General features: G+C 39.6%; 1 protein-coding gene across 1 annotated transcript in view; it reads right to left on the minus strand.

Moving 5' to 3' along the window:
- Window positions 1–23,972, minus strand: part of NPEPPS (aminopeptidase puromycin sensitive) — an 87,182-nt gene that overhangs the window by 52,029 nt on the left and 11,181 nt on the right. The gene's annotated exons all lie outside the window — the stretch shown is intronic.

Genomic DNA, 23,972 nt, shown 5'->3' on the forward strand with positions numbered 1-23,972 from the left:
TGTCTAGAACTCATATTTTGCTGCTGGTGCCTCACTGTTGTTCCTCAAAGACTGCAAGCATTCTCCAACCTCAGAGTTTCTGCAACTTCATGGAAAATTCTTTATCCAGTTACTTACACATTTTATGTCATTCAGGTCTCTGCTCAAATCACTTCTTTAGAAATCTGTTCTATCACCTTAAACAACAATCTTCACTCTATATCCTCTTACTGTGATTTTTGAGTACTTATCACTACTTTACACCACATATTTGTTATTGTCTTTCTTTCCAGATTGAATATATGTATCTGGAATGTTGATTCTTGGTTTTGTCCACCACTCTACCTCCAATGCTAGAACGGTTTCTGGCACATAGTAGGTTTAGTAAATATTAGCAGCACAAATAGATCACTTTAAAAAGCAACAGACTAAGTGATTACATCATAGAGATCATCAATACCATCCATATAAAATACATTAATAAAAAATCCCTGGGGGGGGGCTTCCCTGGTGGCGCAGTGGTTGGGAGTCCGCCTGCCGATGCAGGGGACACGGGTTCGTGCCCTGGTCTGGGAGGATCCCACATGCCGCAGAGTGGCTGGGCCTGTGAGCCATGGCCGCTGAGCCTGCACGTCCGGAGCCTGTGCTCCGCAATGGGAGAAGGCCACAGCAGTGAGGGGCCCGCGTACCGCAAAAAAAAAAAAAAAAAAAAAAAAAAAAATCCCTGGGGGAAGATCCCATGTGCCGCGGAGCGGCTGGGCCCGTGAGCCATGGCCGCTGGGCCTGCGCATCTGGAGCCTGTGCTCCACGGCAGGAGAGGCCCGAGTACCGCAAAAAAAAGAAAAAAACCCCTGGGAGGGGGGCTTCCCTGGTAGCGCAGTGGTTGAGAGTCCGCCTGCCGATGCAGGGGACACGGGTTCGTGCCCTGGTCTGGGAGGATCCCACGTGCCGCGGAGCGGCTGGGCCCGTGAGCCATGGCCGCTGAGCCTGCACGTCCGGAGCCTGTGCTCCGCAACGGGAGAGGCCACAACAGTGAGAGGCCCACGTACCTCAAAAAAAAAAAAAGAAAAAAAAAGAAAAAAAGAAATAACAGCCTGAGAGCTGACTTCTTAAGATCAACAATGGAAGAAAGAGGACAGCTTGAATAAAAGAGTCAATGTACTGGAAGAAAATAATTGCAATCTAGAGTTTTATAGCCAGCAAAAAATAACCCTCGAAAATGAACTTTATAACCCAGGCACCTATGGTCAATTAATGTATGACAAAGGAGGCAAGGATATACAATGGGGGGGCTTCCCAGGTGGTCCAGTGCATAAGAATCCTTGGTCAGGGAGCAAGATCCTGCATGCATGTCACAACTAAGAAGCCTGCATGCTGCAACCAAGAAGTCCACACGCTGCAACTAAAAGATCCCACATGCTGCAACTAAGACCTGGCACAGCCATAAATAAATAAATGAAAGAAGGAAAGGAAAGAAGGAAAGGAAGGAAGGAAGGAAAGAAAGAAAGAAAGAAATATTTTTTAAAAAGAATATACAATGGAGAAAAGACAGTCTCTTCAGTACGTGGTGCCAGGAAAACGGGACAGCTACATGTAAAACAATGAGATTAGAATATTTCCTTAAACCATATACAAAAATAAACTCAAAATGGATTAAAGACTTAAATGTAAGACTTAAAACCATAAAACTCCTAGAAAAGAACATGGGCAGAACACTCTTTGACATCACAGCAATATTTTGGGGTGTCTGTCTCACAAAGCAAATGAAATAAAAGCAAACATAAACAAATGGGACCTAATTAAACTTAAAAGCTTTTGCACTGCAAAGGAAACCATCGATAAAATGAAAACACAACCTTTGGAATAGGAGAAAATATTTGCAAATGACATGAGCAACAAGGGATTAATATTCAAAATATATAAACAGCTCATACAACTCAATATCAAAAGAACAAATAACCCAATCAAAAAACAGGAAGAAAGCCAGAATAGACATTTTCCCAAAAAAGACATACAGGTGGCTAACAAGCACATGAAAAGATGCCCCAAATTGCTAGTTATTAGAGAAATACAAATCAAAACAACAATGAGATATCACCTCACACCTGTCAGAATGGCTATCATCAAAAAGTCTACAAATAATAAATGCTGGCAAAGATGTGGAGACAAGGGAACCCTTGTACACTGTTGGTGGGAATGTAAATTGGTGCAGTCACTATGGAAAACAGTGTGGAGGTTCCTTAAAAAAATAAAAATAGAACTACCATATGATCCAGCAATTCCACTCCTGGGTTATGTATCAAAAAAAAAAAAGAAAACACTAATTTGAAAAGATACATGTACCCCAGTGTTCACAGCAGCATTACTTACAATAGCCAAGATATGGGAGCAACCCAAGTGTCCATCAACAGATGAATGAAAGATGTAATTTATATATAACAGAAACTTAGCCATAAAAAAGAATAAAACCCTTCCATTTGCAATATGTGATGAGTCAGAGAAAGACAAATACTGTACATTATCACTTACACTTGGAATTCTAAAAAATAAAACAGGGCTTCCCTGGTGGCTCAGTGGTTAAGAATCCACCTGCCAATGCAGGGCACACGGGTTCAAGCCCTGGTCCGCGAAGAACCCATGTGGCGCGGAGCAACTAAGCTCGTGCGCCACAACTACTGAGCCTGCGCTCTAGAGCCTGCGAGCCACAACTAGAGCCCACGTGCCACAACTACTGAGCCCATGTGCCTAGATCCAGTGCTCTGCAACAAGAGAAACCACTGCAATGAGAAGCCCGCACGCCACAACAAAGAGTAGCCCCCACTCACCTCAATTAGAGAAAGCCCACGTGCAGCAACGAAGACCCAACGCAGCCAAAAAATAAATAAATAAAATAAATAAATTTATTTTAAAAATAAAAATAAATAAAACAAATGAATTTATGTAACAAAACTCACAGTTATAAAGAACTAGTGATTGCCAATGGACAGAGAGAAGGGGGGAGGGGCCAGATAGGGGTATGGAATTAAGAAATACAAACTACCATGTATAAAGTAGATAAGCAACAAGGATACCTTGCATGGCACAAAGAAATAAAGCCATTATTTTGTAATAACTTGAAATGGAGTATAATCTGTAAAAATGCTGAATTGCTATGCTGTACACCTAAAACGGACACTGTAAATCAACTACAATTAAAACAATGTAGGAGGGCTTCCCTGGTGGCGCAGTGGTTAAGAATCCGCCTGCTAGTGCAGGGGACATGGGTTCGAGCCCTGGTCTGGGAAGATCTCACATGCCGCAGAGCAACTAAGCCTGTGCACCACAACTACTGAGCCTGTGCCCTAGAGCCCACAAGCCACAACTACTGAAGCCCGCGTGCCTAGAGCCCGTGCTCTGCAAGAAAAGAAGCCACTGCAATGAGAAGCCCACGCACCACAACAAAGAGTAGCCCCCACTCACCACAACTAGAGAAAGCCCGCACGCAGCAATGAAGACCCAACGCAGCCAAAAATAAATAATAAATAAATTTAAAAAAAAAAAAAGAAAAAGAAATTCAGGCCCAAAAAATATGACAGACTTATTGCTGCATTTCTTTACATTTTGTTTTAGCTCACTCAATAAGTATTTACTGAACACCTACTATATGTCAGATACCATGGAAAACCACAGGTGAAAAAGAATGAATCATGGCTCTTAGTCCTTAAGGAACTTAGATTCTAATAAGAAGTAGCACAGACAGAAACAGATAATTAAAATATGGTGTGGAGACTTCCCTGGTGGCGCAGTGGTTAAGAATCCTCCTGCCAATGCATGGGACATGGGTTCTATCCCTGGTCCAGGAAGATCCTACATGCCACAGAGCAACTAAGCCCATGCGCCACAACTATTGAGCCTGCGTTCTAGAGCCCACGAGCCACAACTACTGAGCCCATGACTGCAACTACTGAAGCCCGCGCACCGCAACGAAGAGTAGCCCCCACTTGCCGCAACTAGAGAAAGCCCGCACGCAGCAACGAAGACCCAATGCAGCCAAAAATAAAATAAATTTATTAAAAAACGTATATATATATGGTGTGGTTTTTAATGACAGGCAGTAGACTGTGTGATGACGTGCATGGACCCAAGGAGCTGAACTGTCTAGGTTTGAATCAGTTACCAATTTTATGACCTATAGTAGGTTATATAATCTCTCTGTACCTAGGGATATCTATATGATTATGTAATGCATTTAGTGGCTAGCATACACTAAACAATGAATTCATTTTTTTATTATCATCACTATTAACATTATTATTATTAAGAAAAATGATACCCTTGGTTGGACCTGGTCTGAAGGTTAGGAAACCTAACTTAGGAAGACAAATACACCTTGTATAATCAAATGATAAGTCATCTAAATTCTTAAAACAACAGTCACTAAAGCAATCCATATCAGCTTAAAGCTGTTTAAATAATGTTGTAAAACTTGCCAAATACAAATAAAACTTGAAAACCATTATACACTCATATACTTTATATTTGTACATAGCCATATGGAAACTTAACTATTCCTCATCGGCAAGTCTTTCACTATCACTCAAAACCAACTAAAGTGAAAGTGAAAGAATGTAAGTATGTACAATTGCAAACTTCATGTTCTTTCTCTCTGACCTGTACTAAAAAGGAATAAAAAGGTTGGCTACTGTTATCATTTGTTCCTTCTAATGCAAGGGTTTATTCAATGGGACTCCAGGTTTTTTTTGGCCATGACTCACGTCTTGCGGGATCTCAGTTCCCCAACCAGGGGTTGAACCTGGGCCACGGCAGTAAAAGCCTGGAATCCTAACCACTAGGCCACCAGGGAACTCCTGAAGATTACTTATTTTAAAATGGATCCATTCCGGGAGTTCCCTGGTGGCCTAGTAGTTAGGATTAGGTGCTTTCACTGCTGTGGCCCAGGTTCAATCCCTGGTCGGGAGCTGAGATCCCACAAGCCGCAGTGTGGCCAGAATTAAATTAAAAAAAGGATACATTCTGCATAGAAAGCAGAACACAGTTCACAGATAAACTCAGAAATCCCAACAAGATCAGGAATTAAAAATGTGAGGTTTTGGGACTTCCCTGGTGGTCCAGTGATAAAGAATCCGCCTTACAATGCAGGGGACGCAGGTTCGATCAGTAGTCAGGGAAGTAAGATCCCACATGCCGCGGGGCAACTAAGCCTGCGTGCCGCAACTACTCAGCTTGCATGCCTCAACTAGAGCCTGTGTGCCACAAACTACAGAGCCCACGCGCTCTGGAGCCTGTGCACCACAATTAGAGAAGAGAAAAACCCGCACGCCACAACTAGAGACAGGCCTGCGCACCACAACGAAGAGCCCACGTGCCATAACGAAAGATCCTGCATGCTGCAACTAAGACCTGACACAGCCAAAAATAAATAAAATAAATAAATAATAAATAAATCTCTTTTTTTTAATGTGAGGTTTTATCTTAATGTTAATACTATTTATAAATTCTTCCCTTGAAAAAATATGTCTTCTGTTTGTCTCTACTGTCTTTGCAATTGGTTTTAAGTTTCCTGTAGATAATGGATACTTCAGACGTGCTTTCACACTTACCAAACTACCACTTAAAAATGGATATTGGGGGCTTCCCTGGTGGTTCAGTGGTTAAGCCTCTGTGCTTCAGGACTTCCCTGATGGTCCAGTGGTTAAGACTCCACACTCCCAATGCAGGGGGCACGGGTTCAATCCCTGACCGGGGAACTAAGATCCCACATGTTGCCTGGCGTGGCCAAAAAAGACTCCGCGCTCCCACTGCAGGGTGCATGGGTTCGATCCCTGGTCGGGCAACTAAGGTCGCATATGCCACGCAGTGTGACCAAAAAGAAAAAAAAAACTTTTTTTTAATGGATATTAAATAAAAACTCCTTGAATTACTACACAAGTGACCACTTAAGCAAACAAAACAAAACAAAACAAAAAACTTTGATATGGGGAGGGGAAGCCTTCAAATAAATAATAAACTAAACTTCCCTTAGCTAATTTATCTGAAAAGTGAGCAGACAGGCAGAACCTGGGAGATAGAGGGGAACATTCTGTACAATATTACCCTGCAGTTCCACAATAATCAAAGGTATTTGATTCTAACATTAATTATGCTTACATAAATAATTATTTATGTACACATCAATAAGACTTAAATAAGGAATTCCCTGGCGGTCCAGTGGTTAGGACTCGGTGCTTTCACTGCTGTGGGCCCAGGTTCAATCCCTGGTCGCAGAACTAAGATCCTGCAAGCTGTGTGGCCCAGCCAAAAAAAAAAAAAAAAGACTTAAATAAACCAAAATGTAATGTGTATAAAGCAGCCAAATAATGTAGGTTTGGGAACCAGTGCTTAAATGTTAGAATATATATACCTTCAGAGTAAAGTTCCATTAAAATGGAAAATAGGAAAATGTGGGGAGGAAAAAAAAACAACAACCTACTCACCAAAATTGTCACTGAATTGTTTATGGTTGTCAAAGCATCTAAAGACACAATCTGTAGGGGATTCCCTGGCGGTCCAGTGGTTAGGACTCCGGGCTTTCACTGACAAGAGCCTGGGTTCAATCCCTGGCCGGGGAACTAAGATTTCACAAGACACACGGTGTGGCCAAAAAAAAAAAAAGGATCAACTGTTAATATATCTGGATTAAAAGGTATGAGAAAGTTTTAGTTTCTGTTTGAAATGGTCTCACTTTCCTCTTTCCAAGGGAGAGCAGGTACAAGAGTAGACAACTCATACTCAGTATAGGTAATATAAATCCTATTATGCGTTATTTTAAGGCAAGTTCTAAGATTTCTGGATAAGTCTCAAGTGACTGAATGGTCACAGAATGCTAATTAGAAATTTTAATTTGTAGACTCATAATACCACAGACTGAATCAAGTCCAGAAACATTAACTAGAATATAAAAATCTAGAAAGACATGACAAAAGAGAATTCTAAACCAAAATGCGAAATCAAAATAGCCTTTCAGTTAGCTGCAGATTAGCAAGGAGGGAGAAAGCTAACTGAAAAAATTCACTCAACTGACAGATTTAACTAGTACGGCAAAGTTAAAACACAAAAGACAGACACAATGAAATTTTGCAATGACAGATAACAAAGGGTGTACCTACAATATATATCATGTATGTTCAAAGCAATACAAAAATAGGCCAAAAAAATTACAAATATAAAATTGTTACCAAAAAATTTAAAAGGCCAATAGTATATGAAAAGATATTCAACTCTATTATAAAAAGTTCAAATGTAAACAATATATTTTTCATTTCTCAGATGAGAAAAGAATAGAAAGATTCAAAATAACATCCAGTAAAACAGCAATACAGATATCCAAAACCTGTCACACTGGTTCACAAAAGATGTCTTTTGCACTATTGTTTATAACAGCCAAAAAAGGGAGGGATAACCAATATGTGCAACATTAAGAAATGGCTTCGTAGGGGGCTTCCCTGGTGGCGCAATAGTTAAGAATCCGCCTGCCAATGCAGGGCACACGGGTTCAAGCCCTGGTCCGTGAAGATCCCACATGCCGCGGAGCAACTAAGCCTGTGCACCACAACTACTGAGCCTGCGCTCTAGAGCCCGCAAGCCACAACTACTGAGCCCACGTGCCACAACTACTGAAGCCCATGGGCCTAGAGCCTGTGCTCCGCAACAGGCAAAGCCACCACAATGAGAAGCTCGCACACCACAATGAAGAGTAGCCCCCGCTCACCATAACTAGAGAAAGCCTGCACACAGCAACGAAGACCCAATGCAGCCAAAAATAAATAAATAAATAAAGTTATTTTTTAAATAATGAACAATCTCAAAGGGAAACTAATAAAACATTCTATTTACAATAGCATCAAAAATAACATAAAATACCTAGGGAAAAACTTTAACCAAAGAGGTGAAAGACTTGCACACTAAAAACTACAAAATGTTGCTCAAAGAAGTTAAAGAAGATACAAATAAACGGAAAGACATTCCTTGTTCATGGATTAGAAGACTTAATATTGTTTGATATTGTTTGATCTATATGTAGATTCAATGCAATCCCTCTCAAAAGCCCAACAGTGTTTTTTGCAGAAATTTTAAAACCCATCCAAAAATTCAAACAGAATCTCAAAGGGCCCTGGAGAGCCAAAACAATCTGGAAAAAGAACAAAGTTGGAAGTCTCACATTTCCTGATTACAAGGCTACAGTAACCCCAAAAAGTGTGGTACTGGCATCAAGACAGACATATAGACCAATGGAATAGAATGGAGAGCCCGGAAATAAACTCTTGCACATACAGTCAAATGATTTTCAACAAAGGTGCTAAAACCATTCATTCAATGGGGAAAAGGGAAGTCTTCAAATAGCATTTGGAAAAAATAGTATTTGGTATTTGGAAAACTGGATATCCACATGCAAAAGAATAAAGTTGAACCCCTTATACCATATACAAAAATGGATAAAATGTGGGAATTAACACTATAAAAGGGACCTAGATGTGGGAACTAACACTATAAAACTCTTAGAAGAAAATATAAAAGTTTCATGACACTGGATTTGGCAATAATTCCTGGATATTACACCAAAAGCACAGGCAGCAAAAGGAAAAATAGACAAATTAGACTTCATCAAAATTTAAAACTTTTGTGCATCAAAAGATACAAACAGGGAATTCCCTAGCAGTTCAGTGGTTAGGACTGCCAAGGGCCCAGGTTCAATCCCTGGTCAGGAAACTAAGATCCCACAAGCTGTGTGGCGTGGCCAAAAAAAAAAAAAAAGAAAGACAATCAACAGCGTGAAAAGGCAACCTACAGAATGGGAGAAAATATCTGCATAGTATGTCTGATAGGGGGTTAATCCAGAATATGTGAAGAACTCCTACACTCAACAACAAAGAACCAGCCAACCCAATTTAAAAATGGGCAAAGGACTTAAGTAGACATTTCTCCTAAGATGTACAAATGGTCAGTAAGTGTATGAAAAGATGCTTAATATCACTAATCATTAGAGAAATACAAATCAAAACTGAAATGAGATACCACTTCATACCTATTAGAATGGCTATTACCAAAAAAAGAAAATAATAAGTGGTAGCAAGGATATGGAGAAACTGGAACCCTTGTGTACTACTGGTGGGAATGAAAAATGGTGGAGCCTCTACAGAAAACAGTTTGGCAAGAAATAAAAGACAGAATTACCATATGATCAAGCCATTCACTTTTGGGTATATCCAAAAGAATTAAAAGAGTCTCAAACAGGGCTTCCCTGGTGGCACAGTGGTTGAGAGTCCGCCTGCCGATGCAGGGGACACGGGTTCGTGCCCCAGTCCGGGAAGATCCCACATGCCGCGGAGCGGCTGGGCCCGTGAGCCGTGGCCGCTGAGCCTGCGCGTCTGGAGCCTGTGCTCCGCAACGGGAGAGGCCACAACAGTGAGAGGCCCACGTACCGCAAAAAAAAAAAAAAAAAAAAAAAAGTCTCAAAGAGATATCTGTACACTTATGTTCATAGCAGCATTATTCACAATAGCTAAAAGGTGGACACAAACCAAGTGTCTACTGACAGATACACAGATAAAATATACGTACCACATTTCCTTAAAAATGAAACATGCTACAACACAGATTAACCTTAAAGACATTATGGTAAGTGAAATAAGCCAGTCATAAAATGACAAATGCTGTGTGATTCCACTTATATGAAGTACCTAGAGTAGTCAAATTCATAGAGACAGAAAGTACAATGGTAGTTGCCAGGGCCTGAGAGATGGGGGAAATGAGGAGTTACTGTTCAATGGGCACAGAGTTTTGGTTTTGCAAGATAAAAGAGCTGTGGAGATGGACAGTAATAATGACTGCTCTACAGGTAAATGTGTACCGATGAACTGTACATTTATAAATGGTTAAGATGATAAATTTTATGTTATGTGCATTTTACCACAATTAGGGGAAAAAAAAAAAAGATGAGCTGGCTATATAGTCTGCCCAAAAAAAGGAAGAGAAGGGGAGGAGGAGGAAGAAAATTAATTCCTCTCTAGAATGAGCTAAAATCGCTGAGAGAAATTAAAGAAGATCTGAATAAATGGAGAAATAAATATTCTTCATGAATGGTAAAGCTCAATATTGCTCTCCCCAATGGAGTCAATGCAATCCCTGTAACAATATCAACAGGCTTTTTGGAGAAATTGACAAGCTGATTCTAAAATTTATATGAACATTAAAGGGACCTAGAATAGCCAAAATCATTTTTATTTTTTATTTATTTATTTTTGGCTACATTGGGTCTTTGTTGCTGCGCACAGGCTTTCTCTAGTTGCGGCGAGCGGGGGCTACTCTTCGTTCCGGTGCGCAGGCTTCTCATTGTGGTGGCTTCTCTTGTTGCCGAGCACAGGCTCTAGGCGGGCGGGCTTCAGTAGTTGTGGCTCGTGGGCTCTAGAGCACAGGCTCAGTAGTTGTGGCGCACAGGCTTAGTTGCTCTGTGGCATGTGGGATCTTCCCGTACCAGGGCTCGAACCCGTGTCCCCTGCGCCAGCAGGGAAGTCCCCAAAATCATTTTTAAAAAGAACAAAGATGGAGCGCTTAACTACCTGATTTCAAGACTTAAAATACAGCAGAAAGAGTGTAGAAATTCAAAGGGGAAAGAATAACCTTTATAACAAATGGTGCTAGAAAAAGTAGACAGCCATATACCAATAGACAGCCATATACCAAACCTCTACCCTTATCTCATACCATGTACAAAATTCAACTCAAAATGGATCAAAGCCCTAAATGTAAAAGTTAAAATTATAGAACTTCTAGAAGACAACTGTAATGTTCTTAAATTTTGCAACACCTGAAATAGGTCAGGGACTTCCTGGGTGGTCCAGTGGTTAAGAATCCGCCTTCCAATGCAGGGCACACGGGTTGAATCCCTGGTTGGGGAACTAAGATCCCACATGTCGCGAGGCAACTAAGCCCTTGTGCCGCAACTACTGAGCCCGCACACTCTGGAGCCCATGCACAACTAGAGAGCCTGCATGCTGCAACTACTGAGCCCACACATCACAACTAGAGAAGCCCACATGGCGCAACGAAGAGCCTGCACCCTGCAACGAAGAGCCCGCGTCCCGCAATGAAGACCCAGCACAGCCACAATAAAAATAAATAAATAATAAAATAAAATAAAATAAAATAGGTCACAAGGGACTCCCTGGTGGTCCAGTGGGTAAGACTCTAAGCTCACAATGCAGGGGGCCTGGGTTCGATCCCTGGTTGGGGAACTAGAACCCACATGCATGATGCAACTAAGTCCGCATGCCGCAACTAAGAGCCTGCATGCTGCAACAAAAAGATCCTGCATGCTGCAACTAAAGATCTCGCGTGCCACAGTGAAGACCCCGCATGCCGTAACTAAGACCTGGTGCAGCCAAAATAAATAAATAAATAATTTAAAAATAACAATAATAAAAAAATAAAATAGGTCATAAAAACCCATGAACTGTAAAAGAAAAATTCAATAAGCTGGAATTTGTTGAAATTTAAAACTTATGCTCTTCAAAAAAATAAAAATATAAAGGCAAGCCACAGACTAGGAGAAAATATTTGCAAAACATATGTCCACCAGAGGCTTATGCCTGGAATAGATGAAGAACTCTTAAAATTCACTAAGAAGATAAACAACTCCCCCCAAATGGCAAAAGGTCTGAAGAGATACTTCACCAAGGAAGATAATACGAATGGCAAATAAGGACACGAAAAGATGCCCGACGTCATTAGCCATTAGGGAAATGTAAATTAAAACCACAACAAGATACAACTACACAACCACTTGAATAGCTAAAATTTAAAAGACAGAATATAAGAAACGTTAGCAAGGATATGGAGCAACAGCTGATGGGGATATAAAATGGTACAACCATTTGAGAAAACTGGCAGTTTCTTTAAAAATTCTCCATTTACCATATTATGCAGCCATTGTGTTCCCAGGTATTTTTTTTTAAGTGTTTTTATTCATTCGTTCATTTATTTATTTATTTTTGGCTGCATTGGGTCTTCGTTGCTGCACGTGGGCTTTCTCTAGCTGCGGTGAGCAGGGGCTACTCTTCTTTGCAGTGTGTGGGCTTCTCATTGCGGGGGCTTCTCTTGTCGTGGAGCATGCGCTCTAGGCGCGGAGGCTTCAGTAGCTGTAGCACATGGACTCAGGAGTTGTGGCATGCGGACCCTAGACTGCGCGGGCTTCAGTAGTTGTGACTTGCAGGCTCTAAAGTGCAGGTTCAGTAGTTGTGGCACACAGGCTTAGTTGCTCTGCGGCACGTGGGACCTTCCCGGACCGGGAATCGAACCCGTGTCCCCTGTATTGGCAGGCAGATTCTTAACCATTGCGCCACCAAGGAAGTCCCTATTCCCAGGTATTTACCCAAGAGAAATGAAAGCATATGTCCACAAAAGGGCACATATTGCTTTTATATTTTAAGAATGCAACCTTTTATATTGGAAATAAAAATAAAATCACTAGGAGAATTTCTGATATCTGGTCTTACATGTAAGGAGCCTAGAAGTTGCCACTCCATCCTAACAACACAAGTAAAAAGCTGGAGAAACTGAAAACTCAACAACTCTCCTTAGATCCACCAGAGAAGTGAGGACAAAGAGCAAACCACTGCTGAAAAAACTGGAGACAGGCAGATACAGAAAATCACCACATACCAGGGCAGAAACCCACAAGAAGAAATCACCCCTGGCAACTAGTGCTGGGGTAGGAATACCTGAACTGTAATTGATGAAGAGCTGGAGGCTCTGTGTGGACAAGCTTGAGAGTTTAAAATTCCAGGAGGACCCTCATGCTTTTTGTGAGTCTTACCTCCAGGAGCTGTACCAGGTCCTAAAAGTAAATATCAGAGAAAAATCCTCTCATGCTTCTGGCAAGGGGAGGGGAAAAGAAACCATTCTGAAATATGCTAGAATATTCTGTTCTTAACAAAACCTGCCCTCAGGAGAAACTATTTTACCAGAGTTTAACCTGCTGGGGTTCCATCAGAGCCTAACTTACCTGGGGTAAAGTAAATGCCCAACTCCAACCCCTCCTAAGGGGGCTACCTAAGGGGGTAAGAAATATCCTAAGGGGGTAAGAAAACCTGAGAAGCACCAGTGAAGCTCGCAGACCAGAAGCACAAGCTCATGGAAAGACTAAGATTTAATCATAGGACTAAAGAATGCTTCCGCTCCCCTCTTACCTTACCACTGCATTATTAAAGTCCTATTTATTGCAGTTCCTTTTACCTAGTACATCATGTCTGCCTTTCAACAAAAAATGGCAAGGCACACTAAAAGGCAGAAAACACCACTTAAAGAGACTGAACAAGCATCAAAACTGGAATCAGATATGGCAGGAATGTTGGAATTATCAGACCAGTACGATTAATATCTAACAATGGATAACGCAAGCAGAGACATGGAAATTCTGAGAAATAAAAAGAAATGCTAGAGATCAAAAACACTGTAACAGAAAATAAATAATACCTTTGATGGGCTCATTATTAGACACAGCTGAGAAAGGAATCTCTGCACTTGAGGACTTGACACTAGAAACTTCCAAAACTGAGAAGCAAAGACAAAAAAGACTGAAAAAAACAAAAACACAACAAAATATCCAAGAACTGTGGGAAAAGTACAAGAGGTGTTATGTACATGTAACAGGAATAACAGAAGGAGAAGAAAAAGAGAAAGAAACAGAAGCAATATTTAAAGCAATAACAACTAAGAACTTCCCCAAATTAATGTCAGAAACCAAACCACAGATCCAGGAAGCTCAGAGAAGGATAACGGAGGGGAAAGAAAAAAACAACAACAATTACACCTAGGCATATTAGAGTCAAAATTTAGAAAATCAAAGCTAGAGAAAAAAAAATCTTGAAAGAAGCTGGAGGAAAAGAAAAACACCTTACCTACAGAGGACCAAAGATAAGAATTACATTCAACTTCTCAGAAACCATACTAGCAAGAAAAGAGGGGAAGGAAATCTTTAAAGTGTCAAGAGAGAAAAACTACTCACCTAGAATCCTGTACCTTTCAAAATTGTCCTTCAAAGTGAAGGAAAACCAATCTTTTTGTGAACCTAAACTGCTCTTAAAAAATAAAGTCTTTTGGGCTTCCCTGGTGGCGCAGTGGTTGAGAGTCCGCCTGCCGATGCAGGGGACACGGATTCGTGACCCGGTCCGGGAAGATCCCACATGCCGTGGAGCGGCTGGGCCCATGAGCCATGGCCGCTGGGCCTGCGCGTCCAGAGCCTGTGCTCTGCAACGGGGGAGGCCGCAACAGTGAGAGGCCCGCGTATCACAATAAATAAATAAATAAATAAATAAATAAATAAAGTCTTTTTACAAAGTGAGGAGAAATAGACTTTCTCAGACAAACAAAAATTGAGGGAATCTGTTGCCAGTAGACATGCTTTACAAGAAATGTTAAAAGTTCTTTAAAGAGAAGGAAAATTATATAAGTCAAAAACTCAGATCTACAATAAAGAAAGGAAGAGCATCAGAGAATGAGTAAATGAGAGAAAAATAAAAATGTTTACTTCTCTTATTCCTAATTGATCTAGAAGATAATAGTTTGTTCAAAATAGTAATAGCAGCAATGTATTTGATTATGTTGGCTTCTGTGTGGATGCATATGTATAAGGGAAATGAATGAAAGCAATGACACAAGGAACGGGAGAGAAGAATTAGGAATATTTTATTATAAGGTACTCACACTACCTGTGAAGCAGTATATTTTTATTTGAAAGTGGACTAGATTAGTAGTAAATGTATACTGCAAACTCTAAGGCAATCACTAAAAAAACTTAAAAAAAGGAATATAATTGATATGCTAAGAAAGGAGAGAAAGTGGCATCATATAATGTTCAATTAAAACCATAAAAGGTATCAATGGTATAAATACACCAATGAAAAAACAGACTGCCAGAGTAGATCAAAAAACAAGACCTAACTACATGCTGTCCACAGAAACCCACTTTAAATATAAAGACGCATATAAATTAAAAATAAAGAGATGGGACTTCCCAGGTGGTGCAGTGGTTAAGAATCCGCCTGCCAACGCAGGGGACACGAGTTCGAGCCCTGGGCCAAGAAGATCCCACATGCCATGGAGCCACTAAGCCTATGTGCCACAACTACTGAGCCTGCGCTCTAGAGCTCTTGAGCCACAACTACTGAAGCCCATGCTCCACAACAAGAGAAGCCACAGCAATGAGAAGCTGGCACACCACAACAAAGAGTAGCCCCTGCTCGCCACAACTAGACAAAGCCTGCACGCAGCAATGAAGACCCAACGCAGCCAATAAATAAATAAATAAATAATTTTTTACAATAAATAAATAAAAGAATTTTAAAATATGTTCCATAAATGGGCTTCCCTGGTGGCGCAGTGGTTGAGAGTCCGCCTGCCAATGCAGGGGACACGGGTTCATGCCCCGGTCCGGGAAGGTCCCACATTCCGCAGAGCGGCTGGGCCCGTGAGCCACGGCTGCTGAGCCTGAGCGTCCGGAGCCTGTGCTCTGCAACGGGAGAGGCCACAACACTGAGAGGCCCCTGTACGGCAAAAAAAAATATGTATATATATATATGTTTCATCAAAAATAAATAAAGAGATGGGGAAAAGATATATTATGCTAACATTAATCAAAAGAAAGTGGAAGTAACTATATTAATTTCAGACAGAGCAGACTTCAGAAGAAGGAAACTTATCAGGGATAAAAAAGGGGGATTACATAATGATAAAAGGGGCAATACTCCAAGAAGATATAACAATCCTTAATATGTATGCCTCTAACAGCAGAGTGTCAAAATACATGAGGCAAAAACTGATAGAATAGCAAGGAGAAATATATGAATCTACTATTACAGTTGGAGATTTTAACACCCTTCTGTAAGAAACACGCAGATCCAGCAGCAGTAACTCAGTAAGGTTACAGTTGAACTAAACAGCACCATCCATCAACTGGATATAACTGACATCTATAAACTATTTCATCAAACAATAGCTGATTATACATTCTACTCAAGTTCACATGGAACATTCACTAAGACAGACCACACTCTGGGTCATAAAACACAGATTAACTAATTTAAAAGAATAAAAAATTATAAACTGTCTGCTCTCAGACTACAATGGAATTAAATTAGAAATCAGTAAAAGAAAAATAGCTTGAAAAAATACTAAAATACTTGGAGATTAAACACACATCTAGATAAGACACAGGTCAAAGAAGAAATAACCTTCCAAAACAGAAAGCACCAGGTCCAGATGGGTCCACTTGTGAATTCCACCAAACATTTAAGAAAAATCATACCCATTTTCTACAATCTCTTCCAGAGGATAGAGGCAGAGGGAACACTTCCTAACTCATTCTATGAGGCCAGCCATTAACCTAATATCAAAATCAGACAAACACATTACAAGAATACTACAGACCAATCAATATCTCTTAGAAACATAGATGCAAAACTTCTCAACAAAATATTAGCAAATCAAATCCAACAATATATAAAAAAAATTATATACCATGACCAAGTGGAATTTATCCCAATATGCAAGGCGGTTTCAATGTTCAAAATTAAATTAATGTACTCCATCACAGAAACAGGCTAAAGAAGAAAAATCACACAATCAAATGAATAGATGCAGCAAAAACATTTGACAAAATCCAACATCCATTCATGATAAAAACACTCAGCAAACTAGGAATAAAGATGAACTTCTTCAACTTGATAAAGCATATCTACAAAAACCCTACAGTTAACATCATACTTAATGAGAAACTCTGAGCTTTCCAGCTCAGATGAGGAACAAGCGAGGATGTCCCTTCTCACTTCTGCTTTTCAACATCACACTGGAAGTTCTAGCTAATGCAACAAGACAAGAAAAGGACAGGAAACAAAAGGTATACATACTGGAAAGGTAGAAATAAAACTCTTTGTTCACAGATGATATGGTCATGTAGAAAATTCAAAATAATCAACAAAAAACTCCTGTAACTAATAAGCAATTAAAGCAAGGCTTCAGGATACAAAGTTCAAAGTTGCAGGATACAGGTTAACACATTAAAGTCAATTGCTTTCCCATATACCAGCAATGAATAAGTGGCATCTGAAAATTTTTTTAAATTATAATTTAGGGACTTCCTTGGTGGCGCAGTGGTTAAGAATCCACCTGCCAATGCACGGGACACAGTTTCGAGCCCTGGTCCGGGAAGATCCCACATGCCGCGGAGCAACTAAGCCTGTGTGCCCCAACTACTGAGCCTGAGCTCTAGAGCCGGCGAGCCACAACAACTGAAGCCCGCACGCCTAGAGCCCGTGCTCCGCAACAAGAGAAGCCACCACAGTGAGAAGCCCGCGCACCACAAAGAAGAGTAGCCCCCACTTGCCACAACTAGAGAAAGCCCGTACGCAGCAACAAAGATCCAACACAGCCAAAAATAAATTAAAAACTTTAAAAAAATTATCATTTACATTATCACCCCCAAAATGAAATGCTTAGGTATAACTCTAACAAAATATGTACAAGATCCATATCTGATGAAAGATACCAAAGAAGTAAATGAATAAAAAGATATTTCATGTTCATGAATAAGAAGACTCAATACTGTCAATATATTTCTTGTTCTCAACCTCATCTACAGACTCAATAACAATCCCAATCAAAATCCCAGAAAGTTATTTTGTAGATATTTTAAAATTGACTCTGAAGTTTATATGGAGAGGCAAACAATCCAGAATGCCCAACTCAATACTGAAGGAGACAAAGTCAGAGGACACTACCCAACATCAAGACTTCTTATAAAGCTACAGCAATCAAGATGATGTGGTACTGGAGAAACAAGAGAAAAATCGATCAATGGAACAAAACAGACAGTCTAGAAATAGACCCACATAAATATAGTCAACTGATCTTGACAAAGGAGCAAAAGCAATACAATGGACCTATCTTTTCAACAAATGGTGCTGGAAACTGGACAGCCACATGCAAAAAAAAAAAAATCAATCTAGACAGACCTTACCCTTTTTTTTTTTTTTGCGGTACGCGGGCCTCTCACTGTTGTGGACTTTCCCGTTGCGCAGCACAGGCTCCTGACGCACAGGCTCAGCGGCCATGGCTCATGGGCCCAGCCGCTCCGCGGCATGTGGGATCTTCCCGGACCAGGGCACGAACCCGCATCCCCTGCATCGGCAGGCAGACTCCCAACCACTGCGCCAGCAGGGAAGCCTCAGACCTTACCCTTTTTATAAAAATTAACTCAAAATGGATTATAGACCTAAATGTAAAATGCAAAACCATAAAACTCCTGGAAGATAACATAGGAGAAAATCTAATTGACCTTAGGTATGGTGATGACTTTTCACATACAACACCACCAAAGACACAATCCACGAAAGAAATAAATGACAACCTGGACTTCATTAAAATTAAGAACTTCTGCTCTGAGAAGGACAACATTATAGAGAATAAGAATTCAAGCCACTGGGTAGGAGAAAATATTTGTGAAAGACACTCCTGATAAAGGACGGTTATCCAAAATATACAAAGAATTCTTAAAACTCAACAATAAGAAAAAGAACAATCCAACTAATATTGTGCAAAAGACCTAAACAGATACCTCACCAAAGAAGATATACAGATGGCAAGTAAGCATATGAAAAGATGATCAACATGAAGTCATTAGGGTCCTGCAAATTAAAATAATGGCATACCACTGCACACCTACAGAATAGCCAAAATCCAAGACACAACAAATGCTGGGGAGTATGTGGAGCAACAGGAACTCTCCTTCATTGCTGCTTGGAATCCAAAATGACAGTCACTTTGGAGGACAGTTTGGCAGTTTCTTACAAAACTAAACACACTCTTTTATCCTAGGATCCAGGAATCATGCTCCTTGATATTTAGCCAAAGGAGTTCAAAGCTTACGTCCTCACAAAACCCTACACATGGATATTTACAGCACCTTTATTCATAACTGCCAAATCTTGGACGCAATCAAGAGGACCTTCAGCAGGTGAATGGATAAAAAAACTGATACATACAGACAAGGGAATATTATTCAGAGCTAAAAAGAAGTGAGCTACTGAGCAATGAAAAGACATGGAAGAAATGCATATTACTAAGTGAAAGAAGCCAATCTGAAAAGGCAGGACTCCACCTAATTCTAGAAAAGACAAAACTATAGTAAAAAGATTAGTGATTGCCAAGGGGAGGGATGGGTAAATAGGCAGAGCACGGAAGATTTTTAGAGTACTGAAAAACTCTGTACAGGGCTTCCCTGGTGGCGCAGTGGTTGAGGGTCCGCCTGCCGATGCAGGGGACACGGGTTTGTGCCCCGGTCTGGGAAGATCCCACGTGCCGTGGAGCGGCTAGGCCCGTGAGCCATGGCCGCTGAGCCTGCGCGTCTGGAGCCTGTGCTCCGCAACGGGAGAGGCCACAACAGTGAGAGACCCGCGTATGGCAAAAAAAAAAAAAAAAAAAACAACTCTGTACAATAAGTATAATGGTAGATACATGTCATTATACATTTGTCAAAACCCATGGAATGCATCACAGCAAGAGTGAACTGTAATGTAAACTATGGACTTTAGGTGGTAATGAGGTCAATGTAGGCTCAATGACTGTAACAAATGTACCACGCTGGTTTGGGATGCTGATAAGTGGCACAGGCTGTATGTGTGGGGACAGGGGCTATATGAGAAATCTCTGTACTTTCTACTCCATTTTGCAATGAACTTAAAACCCTAAAAAATAAAGTTTTTTAATTAAAAAAATAAAATCAACAAAATTTAATTCAGAAAACAGGCAGCTCTGATAGTTACCAAAGAACTGGGAAAATGGTTCCCCAATGTAGCCTGGACACTGTGGTTAGCTTATGCATTAATTCATCTACTCTTCAGAACAGTAATAGCACATAACAGACTTTATTTTCAAAATTCCCAAAACTCGGGAGTTCCCTAGCAGTCCAATGGTTAGGACTTGGGACTTTCACTACCATGGGCCTGGGCTCAATCCCTGGTCAGGGAAATAAGATCCCACAAGCCTCACGGCGTGGGCCAAAAAAAAAAAAAAAAAAAATCCCAGGGACTTCCCTGGCAGTCCAGTGGTTAAGACTCTGCCCTGCCAATGCAAGGGACGCAAGTTCGATCCCTGGTTGGGGAACTAAGATCCCACATGCTGTGCAGCATGGCCAAAAGATTTAAAAAACAAACAAAAAAAGAACATCCCAGAGAATCTGGGAGTTCTAAGTAAAATAAATAAATAAGCAAATAAATAAAATCCCCAAACTCAATACACTTGGGAATAGTAAATAAACGAGAGACAAAATAAAAACATTAAAAAAAAATGCCATTTTAGTGCTCGAAAAACTAAAAGCTACCTAAAAGAGCTATTATGCTAGATTCTGAATTTTTTAAAAGTACATACCACTGGAACTCATATAGCAAACTGAAACAATTTGCTTAACATATTTAATAGTAATATGGCATAAAATAATTTATATCAGTTTCAATTAAGAACTTAGAAGAATCTCATAAGGATTTTTCCTCTTTTTTTTTTAAAACACTTTTTCTTTTTTGTTTTCCTTTTTCTTTCTTTATTTTTGGTTGCATTGGGTCTTCGCTGATGCACGGGCTTTCTCTAGTTGCTGAGAGCGGGGGCTACTCTTCATTATGGTGTGTGGGCTTCTTACTGTGGTGACTTCTCTTGTTGCAGAGAGCATGGGCTCTAGTCACACGGGCTTCAGTAACTGTGGCACGCAGGCTCAGTATTGTGGCTCACGGGCTCTAGAACACAGGCTCAGTAGTTGTGGCACACGGGCTTAGTTGCTCCATGGCATGTGGGATCTTCCCGGACCAGGGCTCGAACCCGTGTCCCCTGCATTGGCAGGCAGATTCTTGACCACTGCACCACCAGGGAAGTTCTTTTTTTTTTTTTTTTTTTTTTTTGGGCTGCACTGCGTGGCATGTGGGATCTTAGTTCCCCGACCAGGGATCTAACTATGTTCAAGTCTTATCTTCATGTCCAAGTGATAAGAATATGCATACACACCACAGTTCTCTACCTCTTTAGAGGTTGCAAAATCAACAGAACTCAATATGGCCCACAAATATGTTCTGTTTGGCCAGAAAAAGTTCTTTAAAATGTTAGTAGATTTACGTGAGACATGGACTCTTTGGTTCAGCCTCTGCCCCAACATTCTTATTTTCCTACATCCAGCCCAATTCATTCAAGGTTGTTATTTGCTTAACCCCACAGTAACTTTGGTTTTAGGCCCCTACCCTATATTGTTATTTGTGTAACTAAAGTTATACTCAGACTTCTTTGAAAATTTCCTTATGAAATATGATATATTTCAATACATTTGTATTAGAAAGGGATATATTCCCTTCTCTTTCAATCCTCCTGATTTTGAGGGCTAGCACTTAATTAGTCACATATGTATTTTCAGAACAATGCCATGAACAATTCTATTGCAAAGAGAAGATGGTTTATTAATGTTTTTACTAATCCACACATAATTGTATGACAGAATATAGATTACTAACAGTTGGATAAAACTTACGATCAAGTGTGAGGAACCTTTCCTATTTTTCAAGTGAATAGTTTTGCTCAAAATTAATATTTGGCAGTATTTCTAAGCTGTTTGTTTTATCCTTCCATTAAACACATACGCACATATGCGTAACACTGAAATATACAACCCTACTTTAAGAATAAATGTGTTAAAATTTACATGCCTTCTATGGATAAACCAAAGTGATGCTGGTGGATCTGAAGCTATATATTAGAACTCTGCATGAAATATGATGTAACCAATGGAAAAACTTTTTCTTACACAGCTAATTCTGCAAACACATACCTGACAGAATATACTAAGGCAAAAGTTGGTACAAAACTTTCAAGTGATCATTCTCTATGTGGTTATGCCCAAGCCATCAACTATTAATGATAAATTAAAAGACTCTTTACCTGTCAGGACCTGAGTTCAGGCACTCAAAAGTTTCGTATTTCTCTTGCAGAAGCTGATGACAATACTAATCCCTGCACTGTGTAGGGAGGTGCATTCCTTGCACAGGCTTAAGTGCTAATGATTTCACCAACCCTTGAAGTGCAGAACAGTAAAAAAACAGTTTTCAGCCGTTTTTCTTACTGATTTCTCATTTTAAAAAATATTACAAAGATTTCAAATAGGTTTTAAAATAAATTATTTCTGTTTAAAAGGCAGTGCCTTAGTTTAAAAAAGACACATGCCAATAGATTTTTCTGGGTTACTGCACATACCACAAGATGGCCTTTTTCATCAATTAAAAACTTACACAAAGAAGCAACAACTTCACGCCTTCAAATAATTTTCTGATTTTACCTTAAAGCACCAAGATTTTGGCTACAGATATGTAAAACAGTCTTCCAGAAGGCAATCATAAATATGTACTAGATGAGATTAGCTGGGTTAAAAAATGGTATCTCTCCTATTAACCCATTTATCACCCTGCCACCAGCGTACAGCCCTGGAAGGAGCTGACAGTCAAGTTCACAACTATTAGTTTCTAAAGAAACAATATTATACTCTCCTAATAAGATAAAAATCAATAAGTGTTTCTCTATCTAAGGGCAAAATTAAGCTATGTATATATCTGGAAGGCCAAATCTATCTGTTCTGACTCCTTAAAACACGAAATTAATACAATTCCCCATTCTCTTATACTCTAAAATTAAATGGGTTTACACGACTCCAGGTATTTCCTACTGCTATAGGAGAATGAATTGAGAAATGTACCTTAGCTAGTTCTGAAGAAAATATTTTATGTACCTAAAAAAATTTAATGTTTTATATGAATCACTCTCCAAATCCTCTCTACTGTATGAATTTTCATTGAGAATACTAACACTGCTTCCTTAAGATTCAGATTATTATGAGCTTGGCACCATTCAGTTATGCATATTCAAACATTTAAATTCTCTGAATTCTTTCCTGGCATTTCAGTAGAGGAGGATAAAAAAACAAACCTGAGCTGAAACCATGCCAGCTGGAGGGTACACACTTATATTACTAGTTCTACCTATCTAAACTTGACAACATTTTAAAACCCTATATTGAATTTAAATGTTCTCTATCTACAACAAAGAAAGCTTGCCTTGATATGCCTAGCTAAGGTGCTCCCATTTTTCTTCAGCTAAAGAAATTAAACAATCTCTCTTTCATTTACCAAACAATTTTTTTAAAGTTGGCACTCAACCAAAGTCCATTTGAAGGATCTGTTCCTCTAACTTAAAATGGCAGCAGCTGATCTCAATTATGATCAACTGAACATAAGTACTTCTTGGCAATAATATGCTCAACTGCTACTTGCATTTTTTAATCTTTCTATGGACAAGATATTTTAAGAAAAATCCACAAAATACATATAGCCAGGCCTTAAAATGTTACTTGTATGCTTATTTTCAGTATAATGTAAAGAAGGGAAATAGCAATACAAAATGTAAATTAAAAGGTCAAATTTCTAACTTAATTTATATCAAATGAGAAGACTTTCTAAGAGGAAAAGTCTGAGTAGTAGAGGCTGACCAATAAGCCATTTTAACAAGGAATGTCAAGAAGTCAAGAGTAAAAAAGTAATTCAGATCCAATATTAATACACTTGTGAGTTTATACCAAACTTGATAACTTTCTAAAATGCAGTTTATGTGGGAATAAGAATTCAGGCCAAAACTGATTACTCAATTTAATTCTTACTGTAATTACAAGGTCCAAAATATTTCTTATTTTAAAGATGCTAATTGAGTTCCCTCACATTCTATACCATGTTCCTTTTAAACATAATCTTCCCCTGTAATTAACTCCATCATCTAGTTTCTAACCTTCACATTAGATCTCATAAAACAAATATTTTTCTCCCAATTATGAGTAACACTATCTCAATTTTAATCTATTTTTCAGAAGAAAAAAAAAAAAACTTTAA

This window comes from Hyperoodon ampullatus, assembly GCF_949752795.1.
Source record: "Hyperoodon ampullatus genome assembly, chromosome: 19".
NCBI classification, from domain to species: domain Eukaryota; kingdom Metazoa; phylum Chordata; class Mammalia; order Artiodactyla; family Ziphiidae; genus Hyperoodon; species Hyperoodon ampullatus.